The 14,661-nt window shown below is 34.9% G+C and overlaps 1 protein-coding gene across 14 annotated transcripts in view; it reads right to left on the reverse strand.

Moving 5' to 3' along the window:
* NRXN1 (neurexin 1) overlaps nt 1-14,661 on the reverse strand; it is a 659,042-nt gene that overhangs the window by 452,944 nt on the left and 191,437 nt on the right. The window lies entirely within an intron of this gene.

Here is a 14,661-nt window from a genome sequence, read left to right on the forward strand (position 1 = left end):
TTCTCTCATTAATTGAGCTGTAACTTGAGTAGTGACCCAATTTTTACTGCATCCTTTATTGTCAGGACAGAACCAATTATGAACAGCTCCCAACAAAGTTAAATCTTTTTCACATTTTTATTAAAACACCCTGCTCATTTCTGATACACTTAAATTTAATTCAGTCTCTGTAGACCTCCCAATGCCTTGAATGTACACAGATGAATGCAAAAAGATTAAACATTTTCTTACTGTGACCTACAACAATGTGCTGAAACTTTAATTATTATGTTAATTCAGACATTGGCCCCAGTGGATTTATTATATCCCAGAAGCTAACACAATCTACTCTGAAGTGAGATGTAGGCATTAGTTGTATCTAAGTATTTTGTGTACAAATATTTAGGCTGTGTAACAAAAGGCTACACACTAATTTTAAAATCTAATCCTAATTTTGTGGCTTTTTCTTTAAGTAGATGTCTTGTTCCTCAGAAAGAATCTGAAAATGTGATTCCTTCTAGCAGCAAAAGCTTGTGTCTCAGCCAAACATTATCATCCACAAATTCAAGGCCTTTGATGTGAGACTGGTATTTATTAAATTAAAAATATAAAAAACCAGAATATATATATATATATATATATATATATATACACACATACATATATTATTATACTTGTCTAGACTACCATAATAGAATAACATTAGGGAAAAAGTCCCAATCAACAACTCTTTTTTTCCACTGCAGGATGAGGTACATTCCACACTGTATTAGAACAATAGTATCCACTCCCAAAATAGTTCATTTGGAACAAAGCTGGCCTATATATAAAAGACCATATCAGTCACTAAAAATTAAGGTTTGACCTTCTCCCTAATAGACAATAAAGACGTTTCTGATCAGCTATCCCTCAAAAAAACCACAAAAAACAACAACAACAAAAAAAAAAAAAAAAAAAAAAAAAAAAAAAAAAAAAAAAACCCCCAAAAAACAAAAAAAAATTCAGTGTTGTATCATTCATCAAGGAAAAATGCCTACTGGTTTCTTTTTCAATTATCCTCCATCTTAGCCAATATTTTTCATATTTTCCATTAAAAACATGATTGACAAAAAAGAAACTCGTATTTTCAATAAGTTTGAAGAGAAGAAGAAATGTGGAGAAACTTGATGGGGTGAACTTGCCAGACTTCGGCAAAAGCACTGGAAATTGCTGACTACACAAACTTTTCAAGCAATGGAGCTGGAGGCAGCTCATATTATCTTACTTTTCCTTGGTTACATCAGAGTATTTTCTATTATAGAATCAAAAAACACCTGTGTTGTAATTAGAAGCAATCTGGCTTTCATCAAGAGAATATTAAAAAAATGTTTAATATAATAAAGGTAAGCAGGAATTAATGAAAGCTTTCTGGCTTTGTACTACCAAGGCAGGGATTTGGTCCTGTGCTCATTTTTAATTATACATTTTAATTGCTTACCAACATATTGACTTGATAACCATCACAAAGATAATTTCAAATTACCAGATATAAATCTTTTTGATAAAAAAAAAAAAGATACAAAGGAATCCTTCCATCAATATTTTCTCAAGTTGATGTAAATAAAGATGGTTGACGTTCAAGACTTTTAATAGCTCAAGTATATCTTTGTATTATTTTTAATCAATGTGCCTACAAGAATATTCGTTTCCTAAATTACATTAAACATTTCCCACAGCAAGACCCAGCATTCAAGGGAATCTTAGACATTTCTACTCTACTCAAGTCTTACACTCATATCCTTCACATGGAAATAGGAGGATTAATAATGCAAAGCTCCAATACAAACCTCATTATGTTTTGGTTTTTTTCCCTTTAAATTCTCCAAGATCTGAGCTGGCTCATACTACAAAGATAACATTTGAACTTTAATCAATCTTATTAATGCAATCTAATTCCCACTTGTATATATGTATACAAAAAACCCCCTCCAACCCTATATATATAGTACCTCCTGGTTATGAACTTTCTTAATTTTTATTAAATTTTCATTAAATTTGTTGCTTCCTCTCCACTACAGTAATTTTTCGACACCTAAATAATAAAAAAAATATTCTGAAAAATACTTTTTAAAATATACAAGCTCATCTGATAAACTATGTCCATTTTTTCTTCTTGCTCAAAACCAAACACTTTTTCCTTGATAGTGAAAAAAAGAATGGTTTTTTCCCACACTGAAGAAAGTTCAAAGTTACCATAGTAACTGAACAAAAAGTCACTGAGGACTTGCTGCTAAAGGCCTTTATAGTACATAAAAAGTACATTCAGTTAGAGGTATTGGAAAATCTTTTACAATTATTTTAAATACATGGAACTAGCAAACTCAGTGGTGATTATGATGAACAAATGTTAAAAGTATATGTCTAGGTTATTTTTGCAGTAAGGTGCACCACTGGAGGGCTTGTTAATTAAAGGTCAACTACTCTAAATTGCATGAGAGAATACTGGAAAACCTGTTCTAGTATGAACCTTGTTGTGCTAAATTTTCCCAGCTAAGTATTTTGTTTTCAGAAAAAAAGATAACTTAATCCAAGTGTTCATTATACCTCAAATGAAGCAACTCATTTCTTGCCTGAGTCTGACAACTTAATGCAGCAAGTTAGCAAAAAAAAAACCAGCTAAGCCATGAGGTGTGTGAGAAAATACAGCCCTACTTTTATATGGAACATACCTCTCTCTACATATATATATACATAAATGCCCCACATATTTCTAATTTTACCTTATAAGGTGTGCTAGAATACTTGCACATTTCTATATGAGCTATAACTGACTTAAAATAATGAATTGGATAATATAATACTCAGTTCTCAAGTGTCAGACCCCAAACTTCCACTGGCATTCCTAGGGACAGGGATTCCATCCTTCACATGGAGTTGTATAATTGAGCATAACTGGTATTTTAATGAACTGAGTTCTTAACCATTCCCCATTGCTGATAAATTGTGTTATTCTACTCTGTTCAGGGCAGTTGTTGAGCAATTGAGTGCCTTGAAACGAAGACAGGCTGAAATTTGGTCAGGCACTTAAATTTACTCTGAGATTTACCCAGACCATTAACCAGCAAAGAAGGCATGAACAACTTTATTCTGTCCTTCACTGCACATGCTTTTATTCCTTTTATGTGTCTTTCTACTAGTTCTTATTCATTTTCCAAGGTCTCACTACAGGATGCCAAAGCCTGCAAAGTCATTCAGGAAATTTCAATTATAAACAAGTAATTGGCTGAGAGAACAAAATCCCACACTGGCATGTTTGCCATTGATTTCTTTAAAAGAGTAAAATAATCACATGTTTTTACTCTACATCCTATCAGTCATTGCACATCACACCCAGCCTTGCAAATTTACACCTTGCATTAGGATGGCCTCTAGAGCACTTGGCTAATTAATTTAGGGCTGGATTTTAAGTGACATCTAGCATATTGTCATAAGCCCTTCACTGAAGTTCTGTAGAGATGAAAGGATGTTTGGGTCAGCCTACACTTTTTAAAATCCATGGTATTTTTTAGGTCCGAGTTTCAAAATGTTTCAGACTTATCCAGCAGTAGCAGCCAGTGCTTGCAGTGTGTAGTGACACACAAGCACACCACCTCACCTAAGCAAAAACTTCTGAATTCTGCACTTAGTCACCCTGTGGCATGTTTTAAGTGTGAGCACATCAATGTAGAACCTAATTCAGAATATTAGTGTGGATTTATCTTCAGAGCTGAGCAGAAAAAAGTGAAATACCAACAGCAAGGGCATTCCAGTCATATGAGAGTTGCAGCAAAGCCTTGCACATACAAAGGTTTCTATTTTGAAGATTCAAGGTTGAAGATTTACCCTCTCTATTCCCTAGAACAATACTTTTCTTACATTCAGGAACCATGTTAACTAACACATAATGATGAAGCCAACTGGGCTGCATGAAAAAAGCTGTGGTCACCCCATTGAGGGGGTTTTCTTCCCCTCTACTCTGTCCTTGTGAGTAGATCACTTCACCTGGATGATCAGCCAGGTCTGGGTCCTCAGCACAAAGATATGGACCCTGTTGGACCCCTGTTGGAGGGTGTCTAGAAGGAAACCAGAAAGATGCTCAGATGGCTGGATCACCCCTCCTGTGAAAGGACACTGAGAGAATTGGGGTTGTTTAGTCTGGAGAAGACATCAGGGAGATCTTAGAGCACCTTCCAGTACCTAAAGAGTGTACATAAAAATAAAAGTGGAAGAGTGACGTTTTACATAAGCAGATAGTGATAGGACAAGGGAAAATGTGTTTAAACTAAAGAAACAGATATTTAAATTATATGCTAGGAAGAATTCTTTGCTTAGTGAGACACTTGCACAGGTTGTCCAGAGAAATGGTGGATGCTCCATCCCTGGTAGTGTTCTGGGCCAGCCTAGATAAGGCTTTGAACAACCTGGTCTAGAGGGTGGCATCCCAGCCCAGGACAGAGTGGTTGGAACCAGGTTATTTTTGAGGTCCCTTCCAACCCAAACCATCCTACAATTCTAGGTTTTGGTAATTTATCAATCCTGAAATAGTTAACCTTTGAGGATTTTAGTATTTCTTTTTAGTATTTCTACATCTATTTATTATCAGAGCAGATGGGAACATACTGAGGGGGCAATTTATGTGCCACAGCACATTTAGTGGTTCTATTTATTTAATAATCCAGATTTGGGACCCATCTGGACCACTTGGAGCTCCATATTAGAGCTCATATCCTCAGTTTTATTTCTTCCTTATATGTTGTGCAGGAGGAGAAGAGATGGCACAGGCCTAGTTCTCACCCAGCATGAAGTTCAGATAGGACTGAATCACCCATCTAGACCCAGCCACTCACAAATCTTTCCAGTTCTCAATGTTTAGACATCCAGTTCAGACCTTATTTGTAAAATATTAGTCAAATGAAAGCAATATTTTCTAATAATTTTCTACTGTCTTCCCCTAAAAAGATCCTGAGATATCCTACATGTAGCAAATGCACTAAACTTAAGAACTGAATTCAAACCCTGTAATTTATTCTCAGCACTTTGCATTTCACTTAGATTTGAAAATGACAAGCTGTTGGTCCAATTTTTGTCAACATGTTTTTAATTAGTTCTGAATTTATGACAATTAAAGCTCACTGTTGCTTTTAAAATGAAGTTACTGAATTTCCCTTAATTTGTTTTCATTGCTCAGCAATGTGTGCATTTTAATTCAACATGGAAATATTCCATCCTCTCTGCTTTCTGTAGGGAAGATGCAACCATCAACACTGTCGTCGTTTTTTTTTTTCCCGTGAAAATTATTGACTAGAAAATAAACTGAAAACATCTTTTGGGAATACTGGCCATGGTCCATATTTGACTGGCTCCATCTGTATCTCAGCTGACTCAAAGAACCTAATGCATTCAAAATCATTTTTGTGGGGGCCGGGGGAGGAAAAAGAGGAAAATGATACATTGCATCGTTATACTGACTTTCTATTTCTTGTGTCTGCAGCTGTAGATTTGTTTTAAGGCAAATAATGTCTATTATTTATTAATCTAGGACCACATACCTCACAAAAATGTGAAAGATGCACTTTGCTTAAAAGCTGAGACACTACACAAAAATTAACTGCCACTGAAACTTTGTTGGGGATAAGGAAAAAGAGGGTTGAAGGATGACTGGCATTCTAATGAAGAAATAATTTTGGCAAGTTCTTAGAGCCTTAATAATAAATGACAAAATTCTATATATTAAAAGAGCAAGCTTTAATCTCATATTCCTCAACCTCATTTCTCCTCCCTTGCTTTCATTTTTCATCAGGAAAGTAATTTTCTCTTCACAGGTCCTCTGTGAATTCATATTGTTCATGCACCATTTCTTTCGTGAATGGCTGCAGACTGATCTATACTATGTGAGTATCTGCAGACTCCATGTCTTGGTCAGAAACTGCAACAGAATCTTCCAAAAGACCACTTTAAAAAAATCTGAAGTAACAGAAGCTGAAACTATTAACCAAGCATGTTGAAGTCTAATAACAGAAGTACAATATGATCTATTTTCTTCTTCAGCTAACATGAGTTTACTCAAAAAAATATGTACCAAAACCATTCATTTTGTAGTAATTCCAGAGTCCATTTGGTTGTTGAGGATTTTGATCCCTTTCTAACTCACTATATTTTCTCTTTTAAGGTAACTTTTGTATACTGTAACAGTAAATAAAGAATTAAATAACACTCTTACAAGAAGATCTTATACATAGAAAAAGTAAAATTTTTGTTATAGGCTATTATTTTTCTAGTTTAACTATTCAAGTAAAAAAAATGAAAATCTTTGCTTTAATATCCAATTCAAATTACTAAATAATAGAGAGAGCTGAATGAATTCCCCAGAGCCCCATCTGTATCTCCATACTTAACAATTACCTTAAGTGAATACCAAAAAAATTACAGGAGAAAAAATTAAAACATTCATAAATTTAACTCTAACATCTGCTGCTTTTCACAGTGAAAGTTCAAGTAAAGTAATTTATCTTTTCCTTTTTTTTTTTTTCTTAAGTAGATTCAGTGTCATCACTTCCTGTTTGATGCTAGTAAAAAGTTAACCCTGTTACTAAGCTGACTCTGTCTCAGTTGCTGCATACAGTTTATTTGCAAGGTTTAACAATCTTTGTACCAAACTAATCTGCATACTGATGTGGCCCAGCTCAGGAGCAGAGATCTATTTGTTTGTCAAAGACACCAAAAGTTCAACAAACAGTGATCATCCTTCATCAAAATTATACTCAACATCTAACTTGTAACTGCAGTCTCTAAGAAACGCTCACAACCCCCTCCACCCCTCAAATCCTTCTAATCAGGAAACAAATCTGTTAAAACCACAACCACCATTCCTTTCCTGCTAAGAATCTCATTCACATATGTATTTCATCTCTACCAGAGCTTCTGTAATTGACTTTCAGGGGTGGTGCCATTCAGGGCCAGGAGCTGGGCATCATGATCCTTGGGGGTCTCTTCCAGCTCAGCACAATCTGTGATTTGGTGACTTGTAATTAAATCCCGACAATAAAAGGTGATAACATCACTTTTCTTTAAATTACCCCCTTTTGTGCTTGATCACTTATCAAAGAGGGTTATAAAGTCAACAATGCACCTGCCCCAGCACACATCCATATGGGAAAGCCTCCTTCCCAAGAGCATTACTGCCTTTTGTTCACGCCTGTCCTGTAATTGGTGCAGTCAAGTCAGAGTAATGTGCTGGAATTCTGTTGTTCTCTTCAATGCCTCTTATCAGAGCCAGACTTTGTAATGTGTTTGAAATGTGGATTACTTGTTCAGAGAAGGAGGCCAAGTGGAAGCTGAATGACCCTGACCTTTCAGAGCTTGGAAAATCAAAACAGTATCAAAAAAGAGAGCATTCATGACTGAAATGAGATATTTTCATCCTTTTCAGCTGCACATTCAGTGCTTAAAGTATGGTCTAATTAGAAAAAAAAAAATAGAAGTTGTTAAACAATTGCTTTGCTCAAAGTATATGAGAAAGTTGCAAGATTTCACATTCAGTCATGCCACCACTGACACAAGAAATCTTGGTAAATAGTGAGGAGGAAATGCCTCTGCATTAAATCTGTTTCTATGGTTTTTAGCTACGCACAATGTTTCTTCCATTGACTCATCTCTGAACCACAAGTTTGCTTTTGTACGTTTGATGAATGTAATCTGTGGACTGTAAATCCAGTTTCCTGTTGAAAGGCCATAATACTTGACATAACACTTAACTTAGCATAACACTTGGAACACCTTTGTTATTGTTGTTGTAAATATCAAACCTGCCTTCAAAATGCAGCTATTTGCACTCACAGCTGAAATCTCTTGTGGAATGAACCATACCTGTGTTTGAGACAACCATTTCTGACCTGCTCACTAAATAGCTTGAAAGAACCCAATTGCTTCTCCATTAATGACCTTCCTCTCAAGCAGAGCCTCTGCATAACCATCTTGACATTCTCTTTAGATAAATCTTATTTACATTGATACACATACACAATTAAATCATTATTTTCTAAAAGGACAGCAAAGAGGAATGGGTTTTGACATGTCATCTACAAGATTTGCCAACACTTATTTTACCATCTTTGTTGTCATCAAGAGATGACAACAAGCATTTCAAGCAACATTCCTGTAAAACCAGACCTAAAGTTGACAATGGTTATGCAGGGCACTGAGACCACAGCTTCATATCCCATTTATTCATTTTCTTCTATCATAGTTTTAATAGCAAAAAAGTATCTACCTCTGAGAGACTGATATTTGTCCTTTTGCATAGCAGAAAAGGGCCTCATTATATAATGAACTAATTCATTAACTATCTATTAATAGGGTTTCTGGGTACTCCAACAATACAAACAATAACAGCATTGATAGCATAAAGCACATGATTTGGTAATACCCCAAGAAAAGTATAAAGCATGTTATTCTCAATGTGGCTAAACCCAGCAGGCTCTTCACTCCCATTCAGTATCCCTGCACCTCTTGACTTCACTTTTCTAATTGAGACATGCTGTACTTTCATAAGAGCATTCTATTCTTTCTCCCACTTCTCTCCACCTGTTACCTTCTTTCACAAAGGCACTGCAGCCTTGCAATAGTGCCTTCAAGAGCTACTTAAACCTGAAACAAGCAAATCTGTTTGGGGTTTTACTCTCCAAAAGTACCATAAGCCCAAGGCTTTTATTTTTTTTTTAATTTTTTTAAACCACCAGTTAATAATTTGTCTGGTTTGCAGTGACAACAAAGATCATGTTGCATGCATTTATCACAAGGGCAGTGACTTTCTGAGGGGCTGTCACATAGGGTGCTATGATACCAGTTAGAACAGAACTGTTAGGCCTATTAAGTACCAGTGCCTATCCAGAGCAACGACAATGCAAGCACAAAACTTGAGGGCAGAATTAGTCATCATTCTGAAAATCAGGCTTCTCAGCTTATATCAAAAATCAGACTTTAGTCTGGCACTGTTAGTGTCTAATACCACTGTATTAAACCAGAGGTAAAAAGTTCTTCATAAAAAAGGGACTAACAAGCATGACACACATTATTGTCCTTGTTACTGAGTTATAACACTGCTGTATTGCTGTGGTCTGGCAGGGGCTGTCACTTCCACTTGCCATTGCTTCCAGTTACTGTGGTCTGATGAGACATGGTGCAAGATCACATGTCACATCTCTCGAATTGAACCACTAATGCAGTGATTTGCTTAATACAGAAACAGCTTCATAAGGAAATTTGGGTGTACAAGACTTTATTTTCTTGAAGGACTGGGAGGAGGAGGAGATCCTACATATGCCTGGTGTAGAGGGGTTTTTCTTAAACCACACAATACTGAGAAGGTTTGAACTCCCTGCTCCATGCTCTCTCATTTAGCCAGTGGCTGCAATATACACAAGTCTATTTTTTACATTTGCTTGTTTGTGTTTAAATTTGAAACACATACTTGCATTGATTAGGAAAGAAAGCCCCAAACAACACTAAAGCTCTGGTACAGTTATTGCAAATTGTTAAATTAAAGATTTCTACATATCTCGGGGGGTTTTTTTGAGACAAGAAAAAAACCCAAACCTTTCTTTAAATAATCTTTACAAAAGTAACTACAATTGCAATCTTTCATAGTATAAAAATCTTCCATTCTTCTGGAATCTCATAAAAGTGTGAGTAATTCAGCTGGCCAGTACCCTGCAGGTCACACTTTAATTTAGTTTCACAGCATCAAGTTTTTGGCCTATATCTGTCAGATGCAGTAGCAATCTCACTTTGCAGCTGCTACAAGGCGTAGAGTTCTGAAAAACACAAGTCCACATTTCCACACCAAACTAAAGAACCATCTAGTTGTACTCTTTTTAGATGCAATTCTCTAGTTTTGAAAGAATTACTTATATTTCACTGGCAGAAACATCAGCTTTAAACATCACCTTGCTGGTCTGCCTTCTCTACTACTCAAATGATGCAAGACATTAGGGAAAAAGAATTTAAAATAAGATCATTACTTCTATCTTGGATTTCAAAGTTACAGCATAAGCAAGAACATGTATTTCCAAACAGTAAGCTAAATACTGATTTGATCACAGACACTAAGTCACATATGACTGCATCTTCTAAGGAATTTCCAGCTGCACTTCTGCTATGGGAGAGCAACAAAGGAGTAGGTGACCAAAGAGTAGTTTTTGTGAATATCTGGGACTTTTTTCAGACTGTAATCTTGGCCCAAGGCCTCTGTCAGGGTGCCCATCTAATGTCAGCAGAATCAGGCCTGACTTTACACTGGAATCTGGAAAGCTTTAGGTACATGTGTCTCATCTAAAAGACATTCAGAAACTGTAAAAGATTTGACCTTAAGTTCCATTTGTTTAAGTGAAAGATGTTGCAAGAGCAGAGGTGTTAATGCATGCAAAGCTACAAGTCAACCTACAGACATCAGAAACATTTTCTCTTTCTTCCTGAACATATATTCAGTATATTCTGTAAGGTAAATGAAGGGCTAGTGATGAATTGGTGGTTTTGGTTGTCTTGTACTTGAAAGCTTCTTAACAAGGATATTTTTATTCTATGTCACCATGTACATTATTAACATGTGCTTGTTAAACTAAGTGCAGTCTCTAAGGAGTTAATCATAGAAGTTACCTTTCTAAAAAAGGGAATGTGCTGTGAATCTCCAATCACTGTGCCCTAACAAAATTGTCAGTACACAGTTTGATCTTTACACTTGAACAGAAACATAGACTTCCATTCTCTACACAACTGCCAAATATCTTTGATATTTCACTGATTCTTTTTCCCTTAACTATTCTTCAAATTCCTGTTGGCTTTAAGGTATTAGAATTAGTGCTTAACAGCTGCTAATGAATCCTGCAACAACCATTTCAGAGTCCTCTGGAGGAAGAGCCAAGAACCTTTCCTTCTGCTTTTAGATTTTAATGCACAACACAGAATTGCATAAATGAGATTGATACCAAATCAATTCTATTACTTCATAGTAAACATGAATTTTTATCAATTATTGCAGCTCTACAATTTAATCCTAAAATATTTATGATGCTGTAATAGAAAGAGGGAGATAAGAATCCTACTTTTTGATGAAGCCATGCATGGGACCCTGTATTTCTCCAGCATCAACACTTAATATTTAGGTAAGATTATTCTAACATCCTTAGCAACAACTGTCTTTACAAAGAATGGAAGTCACCTTACCATAAACAAATAAGAATACCATGCAAAGATAATTTACCATGTCAAAAATTATCCACATCATCAGTGCATACACAATTCTTTGTCCAATCCAAAACACTACAGAACTTTACTACAAGGCTGTTTCAGATTAATTAACAGTATTGACAAACTTTCATATGGTTTCCAAAGTGTGCACTATAAGCTGGTGCTCTGAGGGAGGCTTTCATAATATTTCAAGATTTTTTCAGCTACATCAAGAGCAAAATAGTAGGGAAAAGTTTCCCCAATAGATGTTTTTCCAGACTCACTACATACTTTATTTATATTTGAAGTTAGAAGAAAATGCAGGTGTATCATTAGACATTCAATAGCAAAACCAAAGAAAGACAAGGAATAGTTAGCTAACAAAAAAATTTGAATAGGCTACAAATAATTTTTTGAAGAAAGTTTCTAAACACTGGCCTTGGAAGGCACAAAAGTTATTAATTTAATCCACTATCACCAAAACTGCACTGTTCTGATAAAGAAACATTGCTAAATCTATAAATTGGGTATTCTGCTAAGTTTCTAAAAACATTGTCTGCTATCACAATCAACAACAGTCTACAAAATGAAAGTAGTATTAGCTTAATGTTACCTAATCCTGCCTTTTTTGACCTAGTGAAATCCCTGCAAGCAAGAGCTGCATGGAGACCTGGAACACCTTCCCATTGCAAACTCATTTAAAAGAGACTACTATGAAACACACCTAAATAGTGATGATATAATTGGTTCCCAGCTCGAAGTCAAATGAAAACACTCCAGACTTCACAAAGGTCGTGTATGATAGAAGAAAAATATCTTCTTTTGCATTAACTGAAGTTTCACAACACTACTAAATCACATCAATGGAAAAAACAAAACAAAAAACAAACTAACAAACAAAAAAAACCCAACAAAAAACAAAACACCAAAAAGCCCAAACAAACCATATCCTAATACATAATCTTAAAATTATGTTGGAATATTTATTTCTTCCAAACATGTTTCACTCCTGTATTTTGATCATGGATGTGTCTAAATTCAGCACTTATACAGAGGCTGTATCAGAAAACAGCAAGTCTAGAAAAACTACAAGATTTTATTTCTAAAGAAACCCCTGAAGATGACAGGACAAGATTCATGATTATTCAATTTAAGAGGTATTGCAAATTTAAATTACCAACAATACTTACTGATTGGAATTCAGAAATTTTAAAGTAAAAATATGAAAGGATCAATAGAAAAGTTCCTTCCAGCAATATTTTGTGAGAAGTAAATGCTTGGCAGAGTGTTCTATATGTGATAGGAATATTTACTTTTAGCCTCACAGCCAGAACTAATTTGATGTTTATTCAACACCCACTTTTGCAAGCACGAATTCTGTGTTTATGACCTTGAGATGCTTTATTCCTTTTATGGGGCCAAAGTATATTAGAAAGATTAACCACTGAAAACAAAATGATATCTTTTGCTTTAATACTAAAACCTAAATGCTACCAGAACTTGTGCAAATTTCTGAAAAATAGAATACCATGGACAATTGACTTGCTGTCCATTATGGTTCCACAGCTACTTCTTAGCTCAAAACATGGCCCAGCTTCAGATATTTTTTTAAACCTAAAGGAAAAACATGTTTTCCAGGGCATTGTATTGGTGTTATGTGCATGTATTAAAAATCTTTAGACTTATTACCGGATGCAGTAGATGGCTGTATACATTTTTAAGTTAATACATTTAAAGGGACTTGTCAACATCATCTGATTTGAACAAATATGTCATAGATGTTATCACATTTGTGTGCTATTCTATACTTGAGTTTCCTGAAAAACAAAACCAGCTAAGTACATGGCTTATCATACTGGTTTGGTTACAAAATAAAGTTTGAAACCTGACACCATCAGTAATTTGATCTAAATGGGAGAGCTGAGTAATTCTATGCTTCAACTTGAAATAATCTGAAAACATGGTGTAAGAACTACAGTAATCAAGCTGTGAGATTCAGCCTTTGCCATTCAGCTCTTCCACTTTCACATACCCAACTGATATTCTGCAAAATATCCCTCACTGCCCATGTCACATTTTAGCATTTTCAAGTAATATCTAGTAATTGAATGATGTAGATTAAAAAATAAATGTATTTCCTGGAACCTTGTCAATCCTTTCAATTTCCATATGAAACAGCATTTTGTTCTGAAAATGGAGAAAAATCCTACAAAGAAGTCTACTTAGAGGGAAGTTGTAGGTTAAATCCTGCAGAAATAACTGCCTTGACCATATAACAAAGACCACAAAGTATAACTCAGCTGATGACATCAACTAAAAAATTGGGTTGTGGGCACGACACTCTAAACAGACTTTTATTTTTTTTCAGTGGCTAAACAAATGTAAATTCAATAATTTTTTTTACCAAAAAACACCAATAAAAAAATATTTATAGTTTTAAAAAGTTTGCAGAAGTAAAAATGGGGAAACTGAAAGGAAAAAAACCCAAACAAACCAACCACAAACTCCGAAATAATCAAACAAAAAGAAATCATAAAAGATTAAATGCTGCCTTTGTCACTGGATTTACACTGCATGCTCCTTCCAAGCATTTATTTTCCGATTAAACCAAGCTTAAGGGAAATGGTAATTCATAAATCAAAACTCTTTTTTTTTTTTTTTTTTGTTTTTTAAAACAAAACTTAAAATAGCAAATGTAAGCTATAAATACATATTCATTTCATGTTTGCAGTCAAATAATTCTGTTCACTTCAATCAATACTGTAGCCTGAGGGACTATCCCCATTTGAAACTATATGAAATCAATATATGCACTCTTACATACATTCTAGTTGCTCAAGAGAGAAACATAGGATAGATCTCCTTTGTAACAACAAATTTCAGGCTGTGACAATTTCCTTTATGTTTAGGGCAGAAATGGAGTTGTTCCTCATTTTGGAATCTTGCATTCTTCACAGCAATGCCATTGAAATGTGTTTCTGTGATACAGTGCATATAAAACAAGATGCTAAATTACAGTATCTAAAACATTAGCTTCAGAAATAATTAGAAATATTTAATAAAAGATTCCAAAAGTCAGTTGTTCCAGGTCCTTAAAACCTGTATTTTTTATGGTAGCTTAGATTCAAAATAAAACTTAACCATGTTGAGATTAATTAGACTATGATTTCTTACTGATAGATCTAAGAGTCTGACTACTATGAATACCGACCTTTTATCTACCCTTTTCTTTATTCTTTTGTTTTCCTATTTTGTGAGCAGTACTGCACTATACCATTTTGTGCTAATAGCAGATAATTTTCTTTCTATTTTACACTTGTTCTCGTTTCATCCTTTTCAAGGCCAAAGCATTCTCTAAGAAGCTGCTTTAGAGCCTTTTTTAATGTTACAACTACTTCTTTCTTCTTCTTAATTCCCAGGCATGTTTAAAATACTAATCAG

The sequence above is a fragment of the Erithacus rubecula genome, assembly GCF_903797595.1.
Source record: "Erithacus rubecula genome assembly, chromosome: 2".
Lineage (NCBI taxonomy): Eukaryota > Metazoa > Chordata > Aves > Passeriformes > Muscicapidae > Erithacus > Erithacus rubecula.